This window comes from Chiloscyllium plagiosum, unplaced genomic scaffold, assembly GCF_037043375.1.
Source record: "Chiloscyllium plagiosum isolate Xiang-an unplaced genomic scaffold, Cpla_swu_hap1 HiC_scaffold_27, whole genome shotgun sequence".
NCBI lineage: Eukaryota > Metazoa > Chordata > Chondrichthyes > Orectolobiformes > Hemiscylliidae > Chiloscyllium > Chiloscyllium plagiosum.
In genome coordinates, this window is record NW_028270165.1 from 19,052,746 (window position 1) to 19,080,674 (window position 27,929).

General features: G+C 46.2%; 1 protein-coding gene and 1 long non-coding RNA gene across 2 annotated transcripts in view; one reads left to right on the forward strand and one right to left on the reverse strand.

Moving 5' to 3' along the window:
- Positions 1-27,929, reverse strand: part of LOC148143339 (uncharacterized) — a 163,159-nt gene that overhangs the window by 34,924 nt on the left and 100,306 nt on the right. The gene's annotated exons all lie outside the window — the stretch shown is intronic.
- LOC148143340 (uncharacterized) lies at positions 9,635-21,104 on the forward strand. The gene is made up of 3 exons (XR_015751186.1): positions 9,635-9,746; positions 17,523-17,625; positions 20,784-21,104. It is a non-coding gene; the product is annotated as an uncharacterized LOC148143340 (long non-coding RNA).

Below are 27,929 nucleotides of genomic sequence, written 5' to 3' on the forward strand. Positions count from 1 at the left end.
TCAGAATGCCTGAAGATTAAATTCCATCACTCTACCCCATCTACTATCTCTATCAGAGTGTAGCCGGAGACCATCCTCCTGACTATCAACACCATCACCTTTCCAACGTTTACTCCTAGACTGAGGGGATGGGGGCAGCACAGTCTCTGGCTGAGCAGTGGGAATTGTGTGTGTGTGTATGTCACTTGCAGGGAGGACACTTTCTGAGCTCCCTTTTCTTCATTTTTTTATTCTCCCCAAGTCTATGCAGTTTGAGTTTCTGGGTTTAATTTTAACTTCCCACTGGCTGAAACTTTGTCCTCCCCTCCAACGTCTGAGAGTAAGACACTTTCCTTCTCCTCCCTCCATGGGTAACACAGAATTGTGGGACTGGTACCTGACTGGTACTGGAGAGCGAGAGAGAGAGAGAGAGAGAATGTCACATCTAACGAGCAGACAGAAGAGTTGTTACGCTTGTTCAGTCAGTTGAGGTGGTTCTGCACACAGATGAGACTAGATGCTGCTTTTTCTGGATCATAATTAAACCCTACAATGGAATACCCTAAATTCAAGGAATGTTGAAAGGGCAAATCGAGTGAACGCATGGAAAACTGCTTAAAGATTGGCTAGCCTTTAACTTCACCAATTAGAAGTTGCTGGTTTGACAGCTCTCGTAATCATAGGATCTCTACAGTGTGGGAGCAGGCCATTCCACCCATTGAGTCCACACTGACCCTCTGAACAACATCCCACCCAGGCTCAAAAATCTACACTGCATGTGTGCAGAGAAGGGGATGTTGGAAGTGAGTGGGATGCTTTTACCACCAGCCCCCCTCTCCAAGACACAAAAATTCCCATGGTGTCCCCGTCAATTCCTCCTGCCACCCACACGACCCACTGTCCATTCTCTCTCTCTCCCCCCACCCTGTGCACCCGTTAATCCCACCCACTTCCCACTGTCTACCTCCCCATGCATTCTCTCTCTTCCCCTCATCCTCTGCTCTCCATCTCTCCCCATCTATATTCTCTCTCCACCCACCCTCTGCCCCCTATCCATTCTTCCATCGCCCTCCACCGTTTGTTGTCCAGTCATTCTCTCCTGCCCACCCCACCCACTACCCCTGTCCATTCTCTCTCTGTCCCCATACTCTAAACGCCGATTATTCTCTCCCCCTCCCCATTCTCTGACTCCCCATTCTTTGGTCCGCCACCCTCTGCCCTGCAGGTCTTTCTCTTCTCCCCAGCCTTTGCCCCCCTCAGTCTTTCTCTAACCCCACCCTCTGTCCCCCCAGTCTTTCTCTTCTCCCCAACCTCTGCCCCCCTCAGTCTTTCTCTAACCCCACCCTCTGTCCCCCCCAGTCTTTCTCTTCTCCCCAACCTCTGCCCCCCTCAGGCTTTCTCTAACCTCACCCTGTGGCCCGCCAGTCTTGCTCTAGCCACATCCTCTGCCCCCTGTCCATATTCTGTATCTCTACCCCGCATCCATTCTCTGCCCCGCATGCATTCTCTCTCTTTTCTCCCCAGTGCCCTCTCCCCACCCTGGTCTTTCTCATGCCTCCAGACGTCTTTGATCAAACCCTTCTCAGAAGAGAGAGAGAATGGATGGTGATGACTCAACTGGGAGTCGGGGTAACAAATGTCTGATCTTTAAAAATGAAAATAGCTAAAATGATATATTCGGAAACATCATTAAAGTCTGAAAGCACGTTCAATTTTTAAAAAGAGCTGCCGAAATCTTTCTGATTCTTGCGCAGTTCGACCACAGCACAGGACAGGCTGGAAGGGGTGAATGGCCAATTCCTAGTCTCATGAAACTGCTTCCGACTATTCGTGTGGAGAAAATGTAGAGAATCACCAGGAGACACAGAGAGTTCTTCAAGAAGTGAGTCTTTTATTTGAAAACACAAAACCGTGACACTGAGAATGCAGATTCTTGAATGCCCACGAACCTCAGGGTCCGTGGTTTTTTATATTTATTTTTCATGTTCCTGTTAGCTTATCAGCACGTCCAACTATATTAATCAAAAGTACCTCACTCTAGCTACACAATGAACCAGTGGTGTTAGTTCCCATTATCTCTTTAGTTGTGCCCTTATAGTTTTTTCCTACATTCTACTTAATGTTATTCTAATGTCACGGTTAGATATTTATTGTCAACTTTTGCAATAATAGTCTTTCATTCCAGACCCTACTTAATATTTTCCTAATGTCATGATTAGATATTTATTGTCAATAGTCTCAAGCAGGCTGACTCTATTAATTTTTAATTAGATATTTAATGTCATGTCCCAATCCTGTCAATCATATTTAGTAGGTGAGGCTAACTTTACTGACTGTTATCTCATCTTGCCATAGTGACCTTTCAGCCTCAACCTTACTCTGCTAATTAGTGTGAGAGCTTTCCACTATCCTTTGCAACAAATTGGCAGTGGTCTCCATGCTCTAACCCTTCCCATGCTTTCATGCTCTTTATTTTCCATACTATCTAAAGATAGAGTCACAGAGTTGTAGAGCACAGAAACAAACCCTTCGGCCCACGCTGACCAGATGTCCTAAATTAATCTAGTGACCCATCTGCCAGCATTTTGCCCCTTATCCCTCTGAATCTTTCCTATTCATATCCCCATCCAGATGCATTTTAAATAATGTAATTGTACCAGCCTCCACCACTTCCTCTGGCAGCTCATTCCATAAACATACCACCCTCTGTGCGAAAAGATTGCTCCGAAGGACCCTTAGAAATCGTTCCCCTCTCACCCTAAACCTATGCCCTCCAGTTCTGGTCTCAGCACCTTGTCCCCACAACAAAGGGAAAAGACATACAAAAGTTGAGCAGCCAGACAAAATACAAAAGGAATAAAATATCGAGCCACAGGGATAAAAATTGTGGCTCTATCTTTTTTCCCCTATTGGCATTTGGACACTTAAAATCTGTCAGTAACACCATCCCCGTAGAGCATACTGCGCATGTTTGCCGGTGTCAGCAACGCAGTGCGCATGCTGGCCAGTGTCAGCAAACCACTGAGCATGCTCATCACCGTGCGCAAAAAAAGGTGCGAGACCTACTTTTGATTGACCAATTGGCCATGGATCAAGACAGGTAGAGGGTACGACCTGGTTGGTCAATGGGAGGAATTAATCTGGTTGGTGGCAGGAAGGAGAGCGGGTGTGGGAATGGAGTCAGTGAACGAGGGGGGAGGGTTTTTGAAAGTGGAAAACTCAACGGTGAGTCCTTCGGGCTGTAGGCTGCCCGGAAGATGAGGTGTTGTCCCTCCAATTTGCAGTTAGTTTCATTGTGGCAATGGAGAAGGCCAAAGATGGTCATGTCAGAAAGGGAGTGGGAAGGGGAATTGAAATGAGTGGTGACTGGGAGGTCTGGTCGGCTCTGTGGACCCAGCTGTGATGCTCAGTGAACCGTTCCCCAAGTTTGCGCTTGCTCTCCCCGATATAGAGAAGACCACAATTGGCAAACACATGGCAAATGCAGTACCACAATATGAAGTTATAGCCTTGGCTGTGGGAAAAAAAAACAAACAGGAGGTGCATTGTTTCAATGGAGATGTATTTGGATGTGGAGAAAGTGAGAACTGCAGATGCTGGAGATCAGGGTCAATAAGTGTGATACTGGAAGAGCACGGTAGGTGAGGCAGCATCTGAGGAGCAGGAGATTGACTTTTCGGGCCTGAGCCCTTCATCAGGAATGATGTGTGGATGTACAAAGGGGCCTCAGCGTTCGTCTACATCAGTCACTGCCAATTGTCAGACATGTGCAGCAGGCAATCAGCAAGGCAAGCATTATATTAGCAAGAGGAATTGATTTCAGAAGTGGAGATGTCTTCCTGCAGTTAGGGAGTCATTGAATATATTCAAGGCTGAGTTCATCTGATTTTTGAACAACAAAGAAGTGGATGTTTGTGGGGGAAGGCAAGAACATGGTTTTAAAACCAGTACAGAACAGTTCCAGAGTTATACAGCACAGAAACAGATCCTTAAGTCCAACTAGTCATAGTGATGTACAGCATGGAAACAGACCCTTCGGTCCAACTCGTCCATGACGACCAGATATCCCATCCCGATCTAGTCCCACCTGCCAGCACCTGGCCTATATCCCTCCAAACTCTTCCCATTCATATACCCATCCAGATGCCTTTTAAATGTTGCAATTGTACCAGTCTCCACCATTTCCTCCTGCAGCTCATTCCATACATGTACTACCCTCTGTATGAAAAGGTTGCCCCTCAGATCTCTTTTGTTTCTTTACTCCCCTCACCCTAAACCTATGCCCTCTTGTTCTGGACTCTCCCCACTGCAGGGAAAAGATTTTGTCTATTTATCCTATCCATGCCCTTCAAGATTTTATAAACCTCCTATAAGAACATAGAACATAGAACATAGAAGAATACAGCGCAGTACAGGCCCTTTGGCCCTCGATGTTGCGCTGATCCAAGCCCACCTAACCTACACTACCCACTATCCTCTATATGCCTATCCAATGCCCGTTTAAATGCCCATAAAGAGGGAGAGTTCACCACTGCTACTGGCAGGGCATTCTATGAACTCACGACTCGCTGAGTAAAGAACCTACCCCTAACATCAGTCCTATACCTACCACCCCTTAATTTAAAGCTATGCCCCCTCGTAATAGCTGACTCCATACGTGGAAAAAGGTTCTCACGGTCAACCCTATCTAAACCCCTAATCATCTTGTAAGGGGTCACCCCTTAGCCTCCAATGCTCCAGGGAAAACATCCCTAAGCCTCCCTTTAGCTCAAATCCTCCAACCCTGGCAATATCCTTGTAAATGTTTCTGAGCCCTTTCAAGTTTCACAACCACTTACTAATAGGAAGGAACTCAGAATTGCACACAATGGTTAGGCCACATTTGGAACAATGTCCTGTACAGCTACAACATAACTTCCCAAGTCCTATACTCCGAGGATTGGGAAAGTTTTCAAAACTTACAAAAGACAACTGAGAAAGAATGTAGGGACAAACCCAACCTTTGAGGGTCAGCTTGGAGACATCAAGGTCTCAGGTCAGGAGGGTGGGGATGACCCCAGCTATGGGCCACGTGTGAGCAAATGGTTCCAGATTGATTTACAATATCTGGTCATTACAGAGGAGTTGGATCAAAGGGTCTGTTTCTGTACTGTATACCTCTATGACTCTGGCTTTCCACTAACGTTTGCCATGTCAGAATATTCAATTTCTCTCTGGTGTCAGTGTTAAGACCTTGACGTCTCATTTTGCTTCCCCTTCCCAGGGATGTTAACCATTTTGTTTCTGGTTGTTCCTCAAGAAGCTGCGTGGCAGCTTCATGCTGAATTGACAGACATTTTATTTGCTTCCCAAAATCAGGCCTACGCACTCTCAGCAGGATCCCAGTGTTGTGAAAGATATTAGCTTTCAGGTGGAGGTATCCAAAATGCAGAGAGATGTCAGTCTTAACACTTTTGCTTTTCTGTCCCTGTAAGATCCTGAATCAGCACCTTCAGGAGAATTAGTTAGAGCGGAGTGAGAAGAGAGGGGGAGAGAGAGTGGAACGGTGCTTTCAATTTTGTGGAATAATAAAAGAAAAGAATATTCTGCAGAAAGTAGAATTCCTTGTTCAGAATTTCTACCCTGCACTGACAGTGATGACTTTTGTAATCTCTTTTTACAGCGTATTTGAAGATCTGAAGGCGGAAATTTCTCAATCAACTTATGAGGGGCTTATGCCCGAAACATTGACCCTCCTGCTCCTCAGATGCTGTCTGACATCCCTGTGCTTTTCCAGTGCCACATTTTTCGACTGACTCTCCAGCATTTGCGGACCTCACTTCAACATCAATGTCTGACAGTCACTCAGTCCACCAGGACCGCAACGATTTTCGACTGTGATTTCTGTAAGAGGGATCAAAGCTTTTTGGTTCCTGTCTGAGTATGTTTTCAGCATCAGTGGGACTGAATGAGAGACCCCACTGTTGCAGCGCACTGAGTGTGGAGCCTGAAACAGTTATACGGCCTGGAAAGGGGATTTCACGGCGGGGAGGGGCTGGAAATGTGTTTATGTGCAGCTGAAGCTTCGGCCGTGGAGAAACCGTGGAAGTGTGGCGACTGTGGGAAAGGCTTCCGTTTCCCATCTGCCCTGGAGACTCATTGGCGCAGTCACACCGGGGAGAGGCCATTCCCCTGCACCGACTGCGGGAAGGCTTTCAGACATTCCTCCCACCTGCTGGCCCACCAACAGGACCACACGGGGGAGAGGCCCTTCAGCTGTCCCGATTGTGGGAAGGCCTTCATGTTTTTCTCTGCCCCGTTGGCCCACCGATGGGTCCACACGGGGGAGAGGCCCTTCAGCTGCCCCGAGTGTGGGAAGGCCTTTACCTCCGTCTCCACCCTGCTGACCCACCAGCGGATCCACACCGGGGAGAGGCCGTTCACCTGCTCTCAGTGCGGGAAGGGCTTCACCTACTCCTCCCACCTGCACAAGCACCAGCGAGTTCACGTGCCATCACAGGGGGATTGAAGGAGCGACGGTCGAGTGCCATTATCGATTGGACTATCAATCCGGTTCCAGGGACTCCCGGGTTTGAATCCCACCACGACAGATGGCAGAATTGGTATTTGGTCAGAAATGTGGAGTTCGGAATCTAACAACGAGACCGTTTCAGGGAGGAGGTGGTGGGGTGAAAGCCCCCATCTGATTCACTCTCCCCCTTGTTAAGGAAGGGAACCGCCATTGTGGGAAAGGATTCACTCAGTCATTCCAGCTGCATCCTTCACCTGGTCTGGCCTACACCTGACTCCAGATCCACAGCCATCTGGTTAACTCTACACTGCCCCCCCCCCCCCCAAACTGGAAAATGAGTGGGGAGAAACTTACTAGGATAAAGGGTATCGGTTGAAATTGCTGAGTGAGGCAATATTTCCTCCAGGTTACGGCTGTAACAGGGATCCAATTACAACTTGGTGCTGACCAATAGTAAAGACGAGGGTGTGTGTGAGCTTTGACCTGGAGCTGTTTAAAAAGCAGCGACTTTGTCTATACCTTTTTGCAGGGGAGGAATCTGAAGCTGTAACTAAGTTGAGTCACAATAAAGGTTACCTGAACTTACTGCCGGGCTCAGACTCTCAATGAAAGCTTTGAGCTCCAAAGGTTTTTTGTTTAAAGCTGCTCCTGTCTTTCAGCTTCCTGCAGAGTTTCCAATGTCATGTATCAGATGGAGCAGTGAATGAGTAGCTAGTATTGTTAGAAATTGTAAATCTTTCAGGTACTGCGTTGTTTCATCAGCATTGTAAAGTTTACTGGCAGCACCAGGAGGTGTGGGCTGTGTTCACTAGAAATGATGTGGAGATGTCGGGATTAGACTGGGTTGATAAAGTTAAAAAAATCACACAATACCAGGTTATTGTCCAACAGGTTTATTTGGAAGCACTAGCTTTCTGAGTGCTGCTCCTTCATCGGGTTGCTGTGGAGCAGCATCGTAAGACACAGTATCCAAAGGTCAGTATCATGCAACTAATAGAATATATTGAACAAGCCTAGATTGCTGTCAAGTCTTTCATCTCTTAGAATGGGTGCAGGTTTTGGTTCATTAACGTGTAACTGCCAGAACATCTTTTAAGTCACATTCTTGAAATGACTTAAGGTTTTATAAAAAAGGTGACACCTCAGCTCAGACAATGCATTTCAAGGTGTGAGATTTGAGTCTGTCAGTATTCCAATCTTGAATCAAACTGGTTCTGTTTCCAAAGGAGGAATTCATAAAATATTACATGGATTGACTGCCTGGAAATTGTATGCTTTTTGAGCAAAATTGAATGTATCTGCAAATATAATTCTGCCAGTACAAATTCACCCCAAAGAATTGTGTGTGCAAGCATGTGAGAGTGTGTACATGCTTGGTAAAGTGTGAGTGTGATGGAGTATAAGCCTGTGAGAGTATTTGGGGGTATACATGTGTGTGTGTGTGTGTGTGTCTGAGGGGGAGCATGTGTGTGAGAGGTATTAATAAAAGCAAGGGGTTGCATTTTGCTAAAACAAGGAAGGGCAGGACTTGTATAGATAATGGTAGGGCCCTGGGTCATGTTATAGAACAGACAGACATGGAGGGGGGTGGTGTTCAGGTACATAGTTCTTTGGAAGTTGCATCACAGGTAGACAGGGCGATTAAGAAGGCATTTAGCAGCAAAGCATTCATTGTTCACACCATTGAGTATAGGAGTTGGGACATCATGTTGAGGTTGTACAGGATGTTGGTGAGGCCACTTTCAGAGTACTGTGTACAGTTCTGGTGGCCCTGTAATCAGAAGAAACTTATAAGAGAGGGTTCGGTAAAGATTTACCAGGAAGTTGCCAGGACTGGAGGGTTTGAGTTATAAGGAGAGGCTGGGACTTTATTCACTGGAGTGCAGGAGGTTGGGGGGGGGGGGGGGGGGGGGGGGGGGGGGGGTGACATCATTGAGATTGATAAAATCATGAGGAGTGGAGGTAAGGTGAATAGCAAAAGGTTCTTGCTTAGCATCAGGGAGCTCAAATCTTGGGGGCATATTACTTAAGGTGAGGAGAGAGATTTAAAGGTAACCTGAGGGGCAACATTTTGAAAGAGGGTGATTTGTATGTGGAATGAACTTGCTGAGGATGTGGTAGATGCAGGTACAGTGACAACATTTAAACGACTTTTGGATGAGTAGATGAATAAAAAGGTTAGAGGGATTATGGGCCAAATGCAGGCAAGTGGGACTGGTTTAGTTTGGAATCCTGGTCGGCATGGACGAATTGGACCGAAGTGCCTGTTTCTGTGCTGTATACCTTTATTGAAACCAGTAGAATTCTGAAAGGGGCTTGACAGGATAGATGTAGATAAAATATTCCTTTGTGGGGAGGGTCATAGAATTCCGACAATGTGGAAGCAGGCCATTCAGCCCATCTATTTCACTCTGGCCCTCTGAACAGTATCCCACCCATACTCAACCCCTTACTCCATATTTCCATGGCCAAGCCACCCTAACTTGTATATCCCTGGTCACTATGGGTAACTTAGCACAGCCAATCCTCCCTAACCTCTACACGTGATTCTATAAATTATCTTCTCAAGAATATAATTTAAATGCAGAGCTTTTCTAAGAAAAATGTCAGTCTGACTCAACATTGGGACGCAGACAGAATTCACACCTATTGTCTCTACTTATAAATAGGGCAGCGTCTCTTCGGAATGTAGATTCATTTAGACATAACTGCGTCACTTTACATATGAAGATATCCCTTTGAATGTGCCCACATCCCCTTGAAATATAATCTCGTCCATCGACATCTCTTTATTTGCAGAAATACCCGTTAAAATGTCCATGTCCCTTTAAAATGCAGATTGCTCACTTTCGATATGACGCCGTTCCGTTAGATGTCGGAATATCTGTTTAAATTGAGCCGTGAGCTTTCCCAATGTAGACAGGGCTCCTGGAAACGTGGCAGTGTCCCCCCTGCAGCTGCAGAGCGAGACAGGAGAGTTTGTTTTTGTGAATGAGCAGTTGTAGCGCGAGGTGGCTGTTGCTTGGTGACGGTGAGGCTCCCCCGGCCCCGCCTATCCCCCCCGTGCAGACGTCACGTGGGGGCGAAGGCGGTTGGGAGGAGAAGTCGCTCGAGCGGGGAAGCGGCGGGAGGGTGGCCGTTAGGAAAATGGCGCCGTGCGGCCCGGGGCAGACACCCGTCACTGGGCACCGCCGCCTTCCTGGCGCAGCTGCTGTGTCACGGCCACACCGGCCGGCTGTACAGCAGGCAGGAGCCGGTGAGCATTCTGGAGGCGGATGGGGTTAAGGGCCTGCTTGGGAACTCGTCGGCCGCCTGGGTGGTGGAGTTCTACTGGTCGTGGGGCGGCCCCTGTGTCAACTATGGGGGCCACCTGGAAGGTACTGGGCCCGGGAGGTGAAAGGTGAGGCAGGTTGGGGGGGACGGAGGGGAAGGAATGTGGGGCCTGTCCTGTCATAGTGACATTTTACACTCACTTTCCATCTGCTTTTACTGGCGCCTGTGCTGTTTCCCCCTCACTGTTTGTTTGTTTGTTTAATCCTTGTGCTGTTTACCCTTTGCTGTTACTTGTGCAATTGCTGAGGGTAGTGTGTAAATACTAGTGAAGGAGATTATGCACCAGCATGTGTATGTTCCTCAGACATTGAAGGGGCAGGATCTGTTGAGAATGGTTGGTCAAGTGTGTGGTGTACTAAACCTTGTTAATATGGGTATAGTTATGATTTGGAGATGCCAGTGTTGGACAGGGATGTACAAAGTTAAAACTCACACCACACCAGGTTATAGTCCAACAGGTTTAATCAGCTGATGAAGTAGCATCGCTCCGAAAGCTAGTGTGCTTCCAATTAAACCTGTTGGACTATAACCTGGTGTTGTGTGATTTTTAACTGGGTATAGTTTGTTACTTGGAAAATATACTTTTTATTATTTAGTCATAGAGATGTACAGCACGGAAACAGACCCATTTGGTCTAACCTGTCCATGCCAGCCAAATATCCTAAATTAATCTAGTCACATTTGTCAGCACTTGGCTCATATCCCTCGAAACCCTTCCTATTCATATACCCATCCAGATGCCTTTTAAATGCTGTAATTATACCGGCTTCCACTACTTCCTCTGGCAGTTCATTCCATACATGCACCACCCTCTGCATGGAAACGTTGCCCCTGAGGTACCTTTTATATCTTTCTGCTCTCACCCTAAACCTATGCCCTCTAGTTGTGAACTTCACCCCAACACTGAGGAAAAGACATAAAAACATTGAGCAGCCAGACAAATGCAAAAGCAATAAAATATCGAGACACATAGTGTAAAACAAATTATGGCTCTAACCCTTTTTGTTCTCTGAGGCATATGGACACTTAAAATCTGTCAATAACATCAGCATTGCTACAGAGCATATTGTGTACACTCCTCAGTGTCAACAAGCAGGGCACATGTTTGCCGGTGTCACCAAAACATTGGGCATGTTCCTCGCTGTCGGCAGAAAAGGGGCGAGACCTACTTTTGATGGACAAATAAGGAGCACTGGAGGACCAGAAGGAGACTTGTCCTCATGCCAATTGGAGCTCCCCTATTGTCTGAATGCGGAAGGTGGACCATGAGCTTCTTAAGGTCCTGCTCCTCCTCTCACACTGAATGAAGATTGAGCTTCACCTCAGACTGCAACTTCCTTCCTCTGTCCATCATCTGTGAGTACAGCACTCTCTTTTCTCACCCCCTTTTCCATTTACGTTTCATTCTGGGGTTCAATTGTTGACTTGGAGCAACTGAAAGGAATGGGAATGAATCCAGCAAGGGGATAGACTCTGGAAAAGCTAGTCCATGCCTGTGTCTCAATTGGCAAAACAGATAGACAGGAGTCTGGCAGAATGCAGCAAGCCAGGCAGTATCAGGAGGTGGAGAAGTCGACGTTTCGGGTGTAACCCTTGTACAGGACTGGGGGTGAGTATAGGGAGAGCTGCAGAACAAGGGTATGCTGAGGGCAGGGTGATGAAGTGGGGATAGGTGTAGATAGGTAGAGGGTACGACCTGCTTGGTGAATGCGAGGAAGGAACCTAGTTGGTGGCAGGGAGGTGGAGGGGCAGGGGCTCAGAAGGGAGTTTGGGATGGGAAGGGAGGTTATTTGAAATTGGAGAACTCACTGTTGAGTCCTTCGGGCTGTGGACTGCTCAGGTGGAAGATGAGGTGTTGTTCCTCCAATTTGCACTTTGGTTTGTTGTGGCAATGGATGGGGCCAAAAATGGTCATGTCAGAAAGGGAGTGGGAAGGGGAATGGAAATGGGTGGTGACTGGGAGGTCCGATCGGCCTCTGCAGACCTGGCTGCGATGCTCGGCAAACCGTTCCCCAAGTTTACGCTCAGGCTCCCCGACGTAGAGAAGGCCACAATTGGCAAATACAGTACCCCAATGTAAAGTTACAGCCTTTGCTGTGAAAAAAAGTAGAAAGGTATATTGTTTAAATGGTGATATATTGGGATGTGGAGAAAGTGAGGACTGGAGGTGCTGGAGATTAGAGTCAAAAAGTGTGGTGCTGGAAAAGCACAATAGGTCAAGCAGCATCCGAGCAGTAGGACAGTCAAGGTTTTGGGCGCAAACCCTTTATCAAGAATGATGCGTGGATGTTCAGAGGGGCATCAGTGTCCATCTGTGCCAGTTGTCAGACAGGTGCAGCAGGCAATGAGCAAGGCAAGTGGTGTATTAGCAAGAGGAATTAAGTTCAGAAGTGGGGATTTCTTCCTGCAGTTAGGGGGTCATTGAATATACGAGGAGAAAGTGAGGTCTGCCGATGCTGGAGATCAGAGCTGAAAATATGTTGCTGGAACAGCGCAGCAGGTCAGGCAGCATCCAGGGAACAGGAGAATCGACGTTTGATTCCTAAAGAAGAGCTTATGCCCGAAATGTCGATTCTCCTGTTCCCAGGATGCTGCCTGACCTGCTGCGCTGTTCCAGCAACACATTTTCAAGTCATTGAATATATTCAAGACTGAGTTCATCTGATTTTTATGTGGATGTTTATGGGAAAGGCAAGAAAATGGTCTTGAGACAAGTACAGAACCGAGTTACAGAACCATACAGCACAGAAACAGACCCTTCAGTCCAACTAGTCCATGCTGACTATGTTCACCAGCTAAACCAGTCCCACATGCCAGTGTTTTGGTCCATACCCTTCTGAACATTTCCTAATCATGTAATTATCCAAATGTCTTTTAAACCTTGTAACTGTACCTGCAAACACCACTTCCTCTTGACATTCAGTCCACACGTGAACCACTCTCAGTATATAAAAAAAATTTTGCCCTTCAAGTCTTTTTAAAATCTCTTTCTCCTCTCTCATTCAAAATTTGCTCCGTCATCTTGAAACCTCCAGCCTAGGGGAAAGACACCTGTCATTCACCTCATCTCTCCCCTCATGATTTTATAAACCTTGATAAGGTCACATCTCCACCTCCTATGCTCCAGTGAAAAAGTCCCAGCCCATCCACCTAGATGCAGGTAGATCCATATCCAGTCATGATCGGTTCAATGCTGGTCCCAATTCTCTCTCACGGTGTCCAGGACAGCAAGAGACCACAAGACATAGGAGCAGAAATTAGACCACCAGGTCTGCTCATTCCATTCAATCATAGCTGATCAGTTTCTCAATCCCATTCTTCCACTTTCAACAAAGTGAAAATGGACGGAGAGAGTGTGGGATGGAGATTTTCCGCTTCTAGGGAATAATAGAGGAAAGAGAGTTCACTATAAATTAGAATTTTTGGGAGTTTAATTTAGAGAAGTCTGAGGTTTGCATTTTGGTCAAGCAATCCAGGCAGGACTGATGCAGTTAGGGGAATGTTGCAGAATAAAGAGACCTTGGAGTGCAGGTTCATAGTTCCTTGAAAGTGGAGTCTCGGGTGGATAGAATAGTGAAGAAGGCATTTGGTTTGCTTTCCTTCATTGCTCAGAGCATTCAGTTTTGGAGTTGAGAGGTCATGTAATACACCCTTCCCCCTCAAATGTGTGGTATCTAACTGCTTCATTGTTTCTAGTGAATACAGCCCACACCTCCCGCTACTGCCATAACATGAAAGCACTAGCTTTTGGAGTTCTGCTCTTTCATCAGATGGTTGTGGAGAATAAGATCATGATCACAGAATTTATAGCCAAAGGAGTCCAGTGTCATGGAGATGTGATACATTAAACAACTTAGATTAAATCTTCCATCTTTTTAGAATGGGGTTCTTTAGTTTGGTATGTTAATCCCAGAACCTGTTTTCAGTAACTTTCTCAAGAATGTAATTTAAATGCAGAGCTTTTCTATCCAAAATGTCAGGCTGACTCGACATTGGGACCCAGACAGAATTCACACCAACTGGTGGGTAGGCTGGGACTTTTTTCACTGGAGCATAGGAGGTTGAAAGGTGAAGGTGTCGGGTGCCTCATTAGCAAGTTTGCAGATGACATTCAGATTGATGGAATATCAGATAGTGAAGGGGACTGTCAGATGATACAGTAGAATATAGATTGGAGAGTTGGGAAGAGAAATTGAGTTTAATCCAGAAAAATGCGAGGTGATGCATTTTGGAAGGTGCAATTCGAGAGCAAACTATACATTAAATGGGAAGGTCCTGGGGGGAATTGATGTACAGAGAGATCTGGGTGTTCAGATCTATTGTTCTCTGAAGATGGCAATGCCTGTCAGTAGAGTGGTTAAGGCAGCATACAACATGCTTTCCATCATCGGAAGGTGTATTGAGTACAAGAGCTGGCAGGCCATGTTAAAGTTATATAAGATTTTGGTTCGGCCACATTTGGAATACTGCTGTACAATTCCGGTCGCCAGATTTCCCAAAGGATGTGGATGCTTTGGAGAGGGTGCAGAGGAGGTTCACCAGGATGTTGCCTGTTATGGAGAGCGTTAACTATGAGGAGAGGTTGAGTAGATTAGGAGTATTTTCATTGGAAATAAGGAGGTTGAGGAGGGGTCTTGATTGAGGCCTATAAAACCATGAGGCATGTAGACAGGGGTGGATAGGAAGAATTTTTTTTCCCCATAGGGGAAGACTTAATTACTAGGAGTCACTAGTTCAAAATGAGAGGGGAAAGGTTTGAGGGAGATCTACATGGAAAGTTCTTTACGCAGAGGGTAGTGGGTGCCTCAAATGCAGTGGAGGCAGTAGGGCTGGGATCGATAGCGTCATCTAGACAGATACATGAATCGGCAGGGAGCAAAGGGATACAGATCCTTAGAAAATAGGCGGCAGGTTTAGATAGAGAATCTCGATCAGCATAGCCTTGGAGGGCTGAAGGGCCTGTTCCTGTGCTGTAAGGTTCTTTGTTTTCTTTATAGAGGTTTCCAAAACCATGAGGGGCATAGATAAGGTGAACGGCATGTGTCATTTCAAGATTAGGCTGCAAATTAAGGTGAGAGGAGAAAGATTTTAATAAGAGATGAGGAGCACCTTTTTTGTAAACAGTGGTTTGTGTGTGGAATAAATGTCTAGAGGAAATAGTGGATGCTGGTTGTGTAACAACGTTTAATAGACATTTGGATAAGTACATGAATAGGAAAAGTTCAGGGGGATATGGTTCAAACACAGGTAGGTGGGACTAGTTTAGTTTGTGAATATAATGAGCATGGACTAGTTGGGCTGAAGGGTCTGTTTCTGTTCTGTATGACCTTTTAACTGTTCTGTACTGGTCTTAAAATAATTTTACTTGCATTCCCCCAGAAACATCCACTTCTTTCTTGTTCTAAAATCAGACGAACTCAGCCTTGAATATATTCAATGACCTCCTAACTGGAGAGACTTCTGAACTCATTTCCTCTTGCTAATATACCACTTGCCTTGCTGATTGCTTGCTGCACCCGTCTGACAACTGGCAGTGACTGGTGTGGAAGGATGCTGAGGCCACTTTTTACATCCACACATCATTCCTGAGGAAGGGCTCATGCCTGAAACGTTGATTCTCCTGCTTCTCGGATGCTGTCTGATCTGCTGTGCTTTTCCAGTGCCACACTTTTCAACTGTCATCTCCAGCATCTGCAGTCCTCACTTTCTCCACATCCCAATATGTCACCATTTAAACAATGCACCTCCTTTCAGCAGTTATTTGTTCGTAACTGAGGCTATAACTTCACACTGTGGGACTGCATTTGCCATGTGTTTGACAATTGAGATACAGACTTGGACCAACGTTTCCCGACTCTGTCCCCTCCCTGGATTCACTCACTTTCTTCAGTTGCTGCAAGTCAACAATTGGCTTCTCATTGGTACATTTGAAGAAGGATTTGCACCGTTTTTGCAGACAGCGAAGAGCATGAATGGCTTTTGCTGAACCAGCATGGAAACAGACCCTTCGGTCCAACCCGTCCATGCCGACCAGATATCCCATCCCAATCTAGTCCCACATGCCAGCATTTGGCCCATATCCCTCCAAACCCTTCCTATTCATGTACCCATCCAAATGCCTCTTAAATGTTACAATTGTACCAGCCTCCACCACTTCCTCTGGCAGCTCATTCCATACACGTACCACTTTTTGTGTGAAAAAGTTGCCCAGTAGGTCTCTTTTATATCTTTCCCCTCTCACCCTCAACCTATACCCTTGACTTCTGGACTCCCCCACCCTCGGGAAAAGACTTTGTCTATCTATCCTATCCATGCCCCTTTGTAAACCTCATCTTCCGATGCTCCAGGGAAAATAGCCCCAACCTGTTTAGCCTCTCCCTATACCTCAAATCCTCCAACCCTGGCAACATCCTTGTGAATCTTTTCTGGACTCTTTCAAGTTTCACAAAATCTTTCCAATAGGAAGGAGAGCAGAATTGCACACAATATTGCAACAGTGGCCTCACCAATGTCCTGTACAGCCGCCACATGACCTCCCAACTTCTGTACTCAATACTCTGACCAATAAAGGAAAGCATACCAAACACCACCTTTACTATTCTATCTATCTGCGACACCAGTTTCAAGGAGATATGAACCTGCACTCTGAGGTGTCTTCGTTCAGCAACACTCCCTAGGACCTTACCATTAAGTGTATAAGTCCTGCTAAGATTTGCTTTCCCAAAATGCAGCACCTCACATTTATCTGAATTAAACTCCATCTGCCATTTCTCAGCCCATTGGCCATTCTGGTCAAGAGACTGTTGTAATCTGAGGTAACCCTCTTCACTGTCCACTGCACCTGCAATTTTGGTGTCATCTGCAAACTTACTAACTGTACCTCTTTTATTCGCATCCAAATCATTAATGTAAATGACAAAATGTAGAGGGCCCAGCATGATCCTTCTGGCACTCCACTGGTCACAGGCCTCCAGTCTGAAAAACAACCCTCCATCACCACCCTCTGTCTTTTACCTTTCAGCCAGCTGTATCCAAATGGCTAGTTCTCCCTGTATTCCATGAGATCTAATCTTGCTAATCAGTCTCCCATGGGGAACCTTGTCGAACGCCTTACTGAAGTCTATATGTATCACATCTACTGCTCTGCCCTCCTCAATCCGCTTTACTTCCTGAAAAAACTCCAAATTTGAGACATGATTTCCCACACACAAAGCCATGTTGACTATCCCTAATCAGTCCTTGCCTTTCCAAACACATGTACCACCTGTCCCTCAGGACTCCCTCCAACAACGTGCCCGCCACCGATGTCAGGCTCACTGGTCTATAGTTCCCTGGCTTGTTCCTTACCACCCTTCTTAAACAGTGGCACCACGTTAGCTAACCTCCAGTCTTCCGGCACCTCACCTGACATGCGCAGTGTGCTCTATGGAGATGCTGTTCCTGATGGATTTAAAGTGTCCAAATGCCACAATTTCTTCCCCTGTCACTCGACATAACCACGCACGCTGCTCGCTGTGTTTGATGTTCATCTTCCTATAACCCTCATGATTTTATAAATCTCAAATGAGGTCACCCCTCAACCTCCTGTGCTCCAGTGAAGAGTGTCTCAGCCTCTCCTTACAACTCAAACCCTCCAGTCCTGGCAACATCCTGGTAAATCTTTACTGAACCCTTTCTAACAGAATTCTTCCTATTACAGGGCCACCAGAAGCATTCTCAGTACTCTACAAGTGGCTTCAGCAACATCCTGTACAACTTCAACATTGTCCCAGCTCCTTTATTCAGTGGTGTGAACAATTAAGGTAAGTGTGCTGAATGCCTTCTGAAGCTTCCTTCCAACTAGTGATGCAACTTTCAAAGAAGTATATATCTGAACCCCCCCGCCCCCCACCATATCCCTCTGTACAAGCCCTGCCCTTCCTTATTTTGGCAAAATGCAACCCCTCACCTTTTATCTGTACACATGTTCTCTCTCAGACACACACACATACATGCCCCCCCCAACACACACACCCTTTCACAGGCTTCTCCTCCATCACACTCACTTTACCAAGCATGTGCACACATACTCTCTTACACGCACTCTCATGCTGCACACATACATATAAGAATGTGGTGCATTTGCAGAATTATATTTGCAGATATATTCAATTTTGCACAAAACGCACAATATGCAGGTAGTCAATCCATGTAATATTTTACAAATTCCTAGTTTGGAAATAGAACCAGTCCGATTTAAGATTGGGATATTCTCACACCTTTCATGCATTGTCTGGACTGAGAAGTCACCTGTTTTTAAAAAGACCTTAAGTGATCTTGAGAATACGACTTAATAATAGTTCTGCGATGTACACTTTAATGAACTAAAATATGCAACCCATTCTAAAAGATGAAAGACTTAACAGCAATCTGCATTTGTCAATCTATCATATCAGTTGCATGACACTGATCTTTTGCTCTTAACTCTGTCTTATGATCCTGCTCCACAGTTACCCGATGAAGGAGCAGCACTCCGAAAGCTAGTGCTTCCAAATAAACCTGTTGGACTATAACCTGGTGTTGTGATTTTTAAACCGTGTCCAACCTAGTCCAACAGCAGCACCTCTACCTCGTTTCTAGTGAACACAGCCCATACTTCCCAGTGCTGCCAGTGAACTGCCGATGAAACGATGCACTCCTGAAAAATTTATAGTTTCTAACGAAACCAGCTACTCATTCACTGCTCCATCTAATGCACAACATTGGAAACTTAGTGCAGAAGGCTGCAAGAAATGAGCAGCTTTAAAACAAAAACTGCTTGGAGCTTTCAATGAGAGCCTGAGCCCAGCAGTACGTTCTGGTTACCTTTATTTTGTGTCGCAACATGGTTACAGCTTCAGATCCTCCCCTCCCCTCCCCCAGCAAAAAGGGCAGAGAAAGAGTAGCTTTTTTTTAGACAGCTCCACAACAGGGGGGAGGAGCAAAGGGCGGGGCAAGGCCAACAGCAGGCCCCCACACTACGCCTGCATTGCCTTGCACAGTTTACAAAAATCCCTTCCCCTTCAGAGACTCCCCACAGTGTGGAAGCAGGCCACTCGGCCCAAAGACTACACACCGATCCTCCGAAGGTAACCCACTACCACAATTCCCCTATTGCTCAACATTTACCCCTGACTAATGAACCTAACCTACACATCCCTGCGCATTATCTGAACCTGGACAAACTTAAAAATCTCACAACATCAGGCTCAGTCTGACAGTTTATTTGGAAACACGAGCTTCGGAGCACTGCTTCTTCAGGTGATTGTGGACAATAAGATCATATGGCACAGAATTTATAGGAAAACATTACAGTGCCCTGCCACTGAACTGATATATTGAACAAACCTGGATTGTTAAGTCTTTCATATTTTAGAATAGGTTGCAGCAATCATTAACATGTCAATCCCAGAACTTCCAGTAAGGCACCTTCAAGATAGCTTAAGGCTTTCAGAATAAAAGGTGACATCTCTGTTCAGACAATGCATTAAAGGTGTGTGGTCAGAGTCTGTCTGTTTTCAAGTCTTAAGGCAGACTGGTTATAGAGTCGTGGAGATGTACAGCACGGAAACAGACCCTTCAGTCCAACTCGTATATGTCGACCAGATATCCCAACCCAATCTCGTCCCACCTGCCAGCACCCGGCCCATATCCCTCCAGTTGCCTTTTAAATGTTGCAATGTACCAGACTCCACCACTTCCTCTGGCAGCTCATTTCATACATGTACCACCCTCTGAGTGAAAACGTTGTCCCTTAGGTCTCTTTCATATCTTTCCCCTCTCACTGTAAACTTATGCCCTCTAGTTCTGGACTCCCCACCCCAGGGAAAAGACTTTGTCTATCTATCCTATCCATGCCCTTCATGATTTTATAAACCTCTATAAGGTCACCCCCCAGCCTCTGACGCTCCAGGGAAAACAGCCCCAGCCTATTCAGTCTCTCCCTATAGCACAAATCTTCCAGTCTTGGCAACATCCTTGTAAATCTTTTCTGAACCCTTAAGTTTCACAACATCTTTCTGCTAGGAAGGGAACCAGAATTGCATGCAATATTCCAACTGTACAGCTGTAACATGACCTCCCAACTCCTGTACTCAATACTCTGACCAATAAAGGAAAGCATACCAAATGCCATCTGTACTATCCTATTGACCTGTGACTCCACTTTCATAGAGCTGTGAACCTGCACTCCAAGGTCTCTTTGTTCAGCAACACTCCCTCGGACCTTACCATTAAGTGTACAAGTCCTTCTAAGATTTGCTTTCCCAAAATGCAGCACCTCATATTTACCTAAATTAGATTCCACTTGCCACTTCTCAGCCCATTGGCCCATCTGATCAAGATCCCATTGTAATCTGAGGTAACCTCCTTCGTTGTCCACTACACCTCCAATTGTGGTGTCATCAGCAAACTTACTTACTATACCACTTATGCTCACATCCAAAAAGTAGTGGGCCCATTATCTATCTTCAAAGTGGAATTTACAATATATTACATGTATTGACTGCCTGCAGATTGTGCAGTCTTTGAGCAAAGTAGAATGTATTTGCAAACATCATGCTAGAAAGACAAACTCCCCCCATGGATGATCTATCTCATGTGTGCATGAGATAGAGAAAAAGTCAATGTCCAGCTGTATATCTCTGTCTATTTGATAACAGATGCTTTATTTCTGTTGGTGTAAATGTTGTTGTAATTCATAGCTGGGTACTAATAGATGTAAGGGTGACAGAATTCCTCAAGTAGAGCACTGTAAGATTCCTGGGAGACCCTTATTCCTGGTTTACTTCCTCATGAACAAACATTAAGCACGTGCGCCTATTTATGATTTTTGTTTCACTTTTCTTGTTTGATTCCCTGCTATGACTGCACCTTGTATCAGGCTGGTTGACAGGCTGGGAGATTGTGGGTTGGGTCTTGATTGAATATTTTATCGTTCCAGAAGTTATAAAAGGCGGGGTCAAAGCTTTAACAGAAATCCAGCAGAGCTGAGAACAGACCGACATCTTAGTCTGTGGGAACAGGAGGATCAACACAGGACAGAGAAATCAGGGCCTGAAATCTGAGCTGACACCAGACCACCGTGTGATCAGTGCTTTGATTAGCAGCATCCTTCTACATCAGTCAATGCCAGTTGTCAGACAGGTGCAGCAAGGCAAGTGGTATATTAGCAAGCTGAACTGAGATTAGAAGTGGGGATGTCTTCCTGCAGTTAGGGGGTCATTGAATATATTCAAGGCTGAGTTCGTCTGATTTTTGAACAATAAAGTGTGGATTTCTTTGTGCACAGGAGGTTTTTTTTATTTTGAATGGTTTATGTGTTGGATGCAGGTACAGTATCCATGTTGAAGGTGGAAGGCAAGAAAATGGTTTTAAGTCCATGACAGAACAGTTACGTTAGACAGCACAGAAACGGACCCTTCAGTCCAACTATTCCATGCTGTCTACGTTCTCAAACTAAACTGGTGCCACTTGCCAGTGTTTGGCCCATATCCCTCCGCACCGTGCCTCTTCATATACTTATCCAAATGTCTTTTAAACATTGCATCTGAATGTGCATCCACCACTTCCTCTTTACATTCACTCCACACGTGAAACACTCTGTTTATAAACCAACTTTTCCTGATTCTGTCCACTCCGTGAATTCATTCCCTTTCCTTTCGGTTGCTGCAAGTCGTAAATTGAAGCCCAGAATGAAAAACATGGAAAAGGAGTTGTGAAGAGAGTACCATACACTCAGATGGTTGACAGAATAAGGAGGTTACAGTCTGGAGCAAACTCAATCTTCATTCAGAGAGAGCAGCAGCAGCTTCCGAAGCTCATGTTCCAACGTCTGCATTCAGACAATAGGAAGGCTCTGATTGGCAGGAGGACCAGTCACCTTCCGGTCCTCCAGGGCTCCTGACTGGCCTCTTTCACTACCCTGTGTCCCAATGATGCAACTTTCAAAGAACTATGTACCTGATTTGGAGATGCCGCTGTTGGACTGGGGTGTGCGAAGTTAAATTTCACAATACCAGGTGATACTCTAACAGGCTCATTTGTAAGCACTAGCTTTTGGAGCACTGCTCTTTCATCAGGTGGTTGTGTCTTATGATTCTGTTCCACAAACACCCAATGAAGAAGCTCGTGCTTCCAAATAAGCCAGTTGGACGATAACCTGGTGTTGAGTTTTAACTTTATCCACCCCAGTCCAACACCGGCACCTCCACATCATGTCTAGTGAACCAAGCACACACTTCTCCGTGCTGCCAGGAAACTACAATGCTGATGACATTGCACCCCTGAAAATTTTACAATTTCTAACAATGCTGGCTACTCATTCATTGCTGCAACCAATACACAACATTGGAAACATAGTACAGGAGACTGTCAGAAATGAGCACAGCAGGTCAGGCAGCATCTGAGGAGCAGGAACATCAACGTTTCTGGCAAAAACCTGAGGAAGGGCTTTTGCCCGAAATGTCAATTTCCCTGGTCCTCGCATGCTGCCTGACCTGCAGTGCTTTGCCAGCACCACTCTAATCTTGACTCTGATCTCCAGCATCAGCAGTTCTCACTTTCACATGTAAAATGAGCAGTTTTAAAACAAAAACCTGTTGCAGTTTAAAGCTCTCAGTGTGAGTCTGAGCTCAGTGTGAAGTTCAGGTAATCTTTATTGTGACCCAACTTTGTTACAGCTTCAGAATCTCCCAGCAGAAAGGCGTAGAAAAAGTAGCAATTTTTAAAAAATCGCTCAAGGTCAAAGTGCAACCCCTCACTTTCTTCATTATTGGTCACCACTGAGTCGTCCCTTTGTAACTGCATCCTTGGTACAGCCTTAACCTGGAGGAAGTATTGCCTCACTCAGCAATTTCAACCTGTATTCCAATCAAGTTGGATGAGCAGCGTAGAGTCCACCAGACTGTTGTGGGGCGGAGTCACGTGTCGGCCAGACCGGGTAAAGGATGCAGCTGGGACGAGTGCTCTAATAACTGCTCAAGTCTTCCCTAAAAAAGAACTGAGTGAATCAGATGGGGGTTTTCTTCCACCCCCACCCCACCGACAATGGTTTCACCGTTAGATTCTGAACTCCAGATTTCTGACCAAATTCGAATTCCACCATCTGTCGCGGTGGGAATCGAACTCGGGAGCCACTGGAACTGGGTTGATAGTCCAGTTAAGCAAGGCACTCAGCCGTCATTCTTTCAATCCCCTGCAATGCCACATGATCCCGCTGGTGGCTCCGCAGGTGGGAGGAGCAGTTGAAGGCCTCTCCCCTGCGTGGACTCATGGTGCCTCAGCAGGGCAGAGGCCTGGAAAAAGGCCTACCCCCACACTGTGTAGGGGAACGGCCTCTTCCCCTTGTGGACCCACTGGTGGATCAGCAAGAAGGAAGGCTGGGTAAAGGCCTACCCGCACTCTGGGCAGCTGAAGGGCCTCTTCCCCTGTGTGGACCCGTTGGTGCCTCAACAGGTTGGAGGATTCACGGAATGTCTTTCTGCACTCGGGGCAGCTGAAGGGCCTCTTCCCCCGTGTGGACCCACCGGTGCCTCAGCAGGGCAGAGGCCTGGGTAAAGGTCTTCCCGCACTCAGGGCAGCTGATTCCCTGCTGTGACTACACTGTGCCTGGATTGTTGACTGGCTGGGAGATTGTGGATTGAGGCTTGATTGACTGAATGTTTGTTTAACCCAGAAGGTGTAGAGGGGGGGGGGTTCAAAGCTTCAACAGACATCCAGCAGAGCTGAGAACAGACAGACATCCACATGCCTTTTAAATGTTGTAATTGTGCCAGCCTCTACCACTTCCTCTGGCAGTTCGTTCCATACATGCACCACCCTCTGAAGTGGTTGCCCCTCCAATCTCTTAAATCATTCCACTCTCACTTCAAACATATGCCTTCTAGTTTTGGACTGCCATACCCTGGGGAAAAGACCTTAGGGTTTCCCCTCTATCCATGGCCCTTACAAAGGTCTATAAGTTTACCCCTCAGCCTCGGATGCTCCATGGAAAATGCCCCTGGCCTATTCTTTTCTGACCCCTTTCAAAGTTTCATAACATCTTTCCTACAGCAGGGAGACCAGAACTAACTGCAGTATTCCAAAAGTGGCTTAACCAACATCCTGGACAGCCACAACATGACCTCCCAACTCATCTACTCAATGCTCTGACCAACAAAGGCTATCCTGTCTACCTGAGAACTATGGAACCTGCACTCCAAGGACTCTTTGTTCTGCAACATTCCCCTTAACTGTGTCAGTCCTGCCTGGATTGCTTGACCAAAATGCAACAACTCACATTTCTCCAAATTAAATTCCATTTACCACTCTTTGGCCCATCCGATCAATTCTAATTTATAGCGAACTCACTTTTCTCTCTCATTCCCTAGAAGCTGAAAATCTCCATCCCACACACACTCCCTCCATTCTCACTTTGCTGACCCTAATCCCTGCTGTACCTCATCCTGAAGGGTCTGGTTCATGCTGATTAACAGGCCCGCACTCGGGGGCGGGGGGGGGCGGGGGGGGGGTGTCTAATTGAAACATACATAATCTTCAAAGCCCGGACAGAGTGGACATTGCGAAGATGTTTCCATTGGTAGGACAGACTCGGGCCAGAGGGCACAGCCTTAGAGTAAATGGAAGACCTTTTAGAACGGAGAAACTTCTTCAGCCAGAGAGCGGTGAATCTGTGGAATCTATTTCCACAGAAGGCTGTGCAGGCTAGGTCACTGAGGATATTTAAAACTGAGACAGATAGGTTCTTGAGTATCAAGGGGATCAAAGGTTACGGGGAGAATGGGGCAGGTGGGACTAGTTTAGTTTGTGAACACAGTCAGCATGGTCTAGTTGGATTGAATGGTCTGTTTGTGCTCTCTGGCTCTGTAACTGTTCTAAACTGGTCTTGAAACCATTTTCATGCCTTCCTCTTGTTGAAAAATCCAATTAAGATCATGGCTAATCTATTCACCATCTGAGATCCTCCTCCCTGCATTGTCCCAACTACCCTTAATTCCCCTACCATTGCAAAAACCCATCCAATTGTGTCTTGAATATACTTAATGAAGCTGCCTCTACTGCTTCCTGGGGCAGAGAATTCCATAGATACACTACACTCCAGGAAAAGCAGTTCCTCCTCATCTCTGTCCTAAATTTACTCCTCCTAATCTTGAGCCTGGTTTCATTCACCAGCAGAAATGACTCAATAAGTAGAGTTTCATCCTCACAGTGCAATGAATTCCCACTTTGCACCAAAACCTCGGATTTACTCACTCACTCAGTTGCTGTCTCACAAATGCAAGATTTCATTGTACCTTCTACTCCCATTAAGGGCAAAACATCTTTGAAAAGTCCTCAGAAACACTTCTGCTCTCACCGAAGATGATTAGAGTCATACAGCACAGAAACAGACCCTTTGTCCATCCACATTAGGGGAAAGCATCTTTGAGAGCTGCTCTGAAACTCCAGCCTTCACAATCACACTTCTGCTCTCACTGAAGATGATTGGAGTTATATAGAACCGAATCAGACCCTTTGTCCATCCACACATCATTCCTGATTAAGTGCTCGGGACCGAAATGTCGACTCTCCTGGTCCTCAGATGCTGCCTGACTTACCACCTTTTTCAGCACCACACTTTGACTCTCATCTCCAACATCTGCAGTTCTCACTTTCTCCACATTCCACAGTATCACCATTTAAACAATAATCTCCTTCCTGCTTTTTTGTTTCATAGCAAAGACTATAACTTCACATTGAGATACTGCATTTGCCACGTGTTTGTAAATTGTGGTCTTCTCGACTTCGGGGAGACTGAGCATAAACTTGGGGAACGGATTGGCGAGCATCACAGCTGGGTCCGCAGAGGCTGACCAGACCTCCCAGTCACCATCGATTTTAATTCCCCTTCCCACTCCCTTTCTGACAAGAACATCATAGGCTTCCTCTATTGCCACAACGAACCAAACCGCAAATTAGGGAACAACACCCCATCTTCCGCCCGGGCAGACTACAGCCTGCAGGACCCAACATCGAGTTCTCCGATTTCAAATAACCTCCCTTTCCATCACCCGACTCCCTTCTCAGCCCCATGCCCCTCACTACCACTCCTTCCTGCCACCAACCTGATTTCTTCCACCCAATGATTAATCTGACCGATTCTTCACCTATCCCCACTTTAGCCCCCGGTCCCGGCACCCATCCCCAGTCCTGAAGAAGGGTTACACCCGAAATATCGACTTCTACACCTCGTGATGCTGCCTGATTTGCTGTGTCCTTCCAGCCTCCTGTCTGTCTATTTTGCCAATTGAGACACAGACCTCGATCACTTTTCCATAGTCCGTCCCCTCCCTGGGTTCAATCCCTTTCCTTTCAGTTGCTGTAAGTCAACAATTGAACTCCGGAAAGAAATAGAAATGGCAAAGGGGGCGAGAAAAGAGAGTGCTGTACTCACAAATCTTAGACAGAGAAAAGAATTTGCAGTCTGGGTGAAGCTCAATGTTGATTCAGAAAGAGGAGCAGGAGTAGCAGCTTCAGAAATTCATGGTCCAACTTCTGCATTCAGACAATGGGGTGGCTCTGATTGGCAGGAGGACCAGTTTTGTTTTGGTCCTCCACGGTTCCCTATTGGACCATCAAAGGAAGGTCGCGCGCCATTTTTTGCGGAAAGCGATGAGCATACCCAGTGTTTAGCTGACACCGGGAAACATGCGCAGTATGCTCACTAGGGATGCTGGTGTTCCTGTCAGATTTTAAGAGTCCAAATGCCAATACGACAAAAAAGGGGTCGAGCTACAATTTGTTTTTCCCTGTGATTCGACATTGTATTGTTTTTGCATTCTGTCTGGCTGCTCAACTTTTGTATGTCTTTTCCCCACGTTGCGCGAGTCCAGAACTGGAGGGCATGGGTTTAGCGTGAGAGGGGAAAGATTTCTGAGGGGCAACCTTTTTGCACAGAACGCTGGTGGGGGTCAGCCAGAGGAAGTGGTGGAGGCCAGTACAATGATAATATTTAAAATGCATCTGGATGGGGATATGAATAGGACAGATTCAGAGGGATAAGGGGCCAAATGCTGGCAAATGGGTCACTAGATTAATTTAGGATATCTGGTCGGCATAGACCGAAGGGTATGTTTCTGTGCTCTGTGACGCTATTTCTAGATAGTTGGAACCAACTTCACAAGACTAGGACTAGGCCATTCACCCCTTACAGTCAAGATCAGAGTGGTGTTGGAAATCACAGCAGGTCAGGCAGCATCCAAGGAGCAGGAAAATCGATGTTTCAGGCAAAAGCCTCGAATGCTGCTTGACCGGCTGTGCTTTTCCAGCACCACTCTAATCTTGACTCTAATCTCCTGCATCTGCAGTGCTCATTTTCGCCCATTCACCCCTTCCAGCCTGTCCTGAGCGGTGGCCTGACTGCGTTTATTTCAGTGAAAGTTTCAGAAAGATTTCAGCAGCTCTTTTAAAAAACTTGAACACGCTTTCTGGCTTTAACGATGTTTCTGAAGATATCATTTTAGGTTTAGGGTGTGGGTTTGATATCCAGACGTTTCATCACCTGGCTAGGTAACATCTTCAGTGGCGACGCCAAGTGAAGCGAAGCTGTTGTCTCCTGCTTTCTATTTATTTCTTTCTCCTGGATGGGGTTCCTGGGGTTTGTGGTGATGTCATTTCCTGTTCGTTTTCTGAGAGGCTGATAGATGGTATCTCAGTCTATGTGTTTGTTTATGGCGTTGAGGTTGGAGTGCCAGGCCTCTAGGAATTCTCTGGCAAGTCTTTGCTTAGCCTGTCCCAGGATAGATGTGTTGTCCCAGTCGAAATGATGTTTTTTTTCATCCATGTGGAGGGCTACGAGGCCTGGCACTCCAAGCACACCATAAACAAACACATAGATCTACATGCCATCTATCAACCCCTCAGAAAACGAACAGGAAATGACATCGCCACATACCCCAGGAACCCCATCCAGGAGAAAGATATAAATAGAAAGCAGGAGACACAGCTTCGCTTCACTTGGAGGTCGCCACTGATGATGTTACCTAGCCAGGTGATGAAACATCTGGATATCAAACCTACAGCCCAGCGAGCAAACCTCCACCCTAAACCT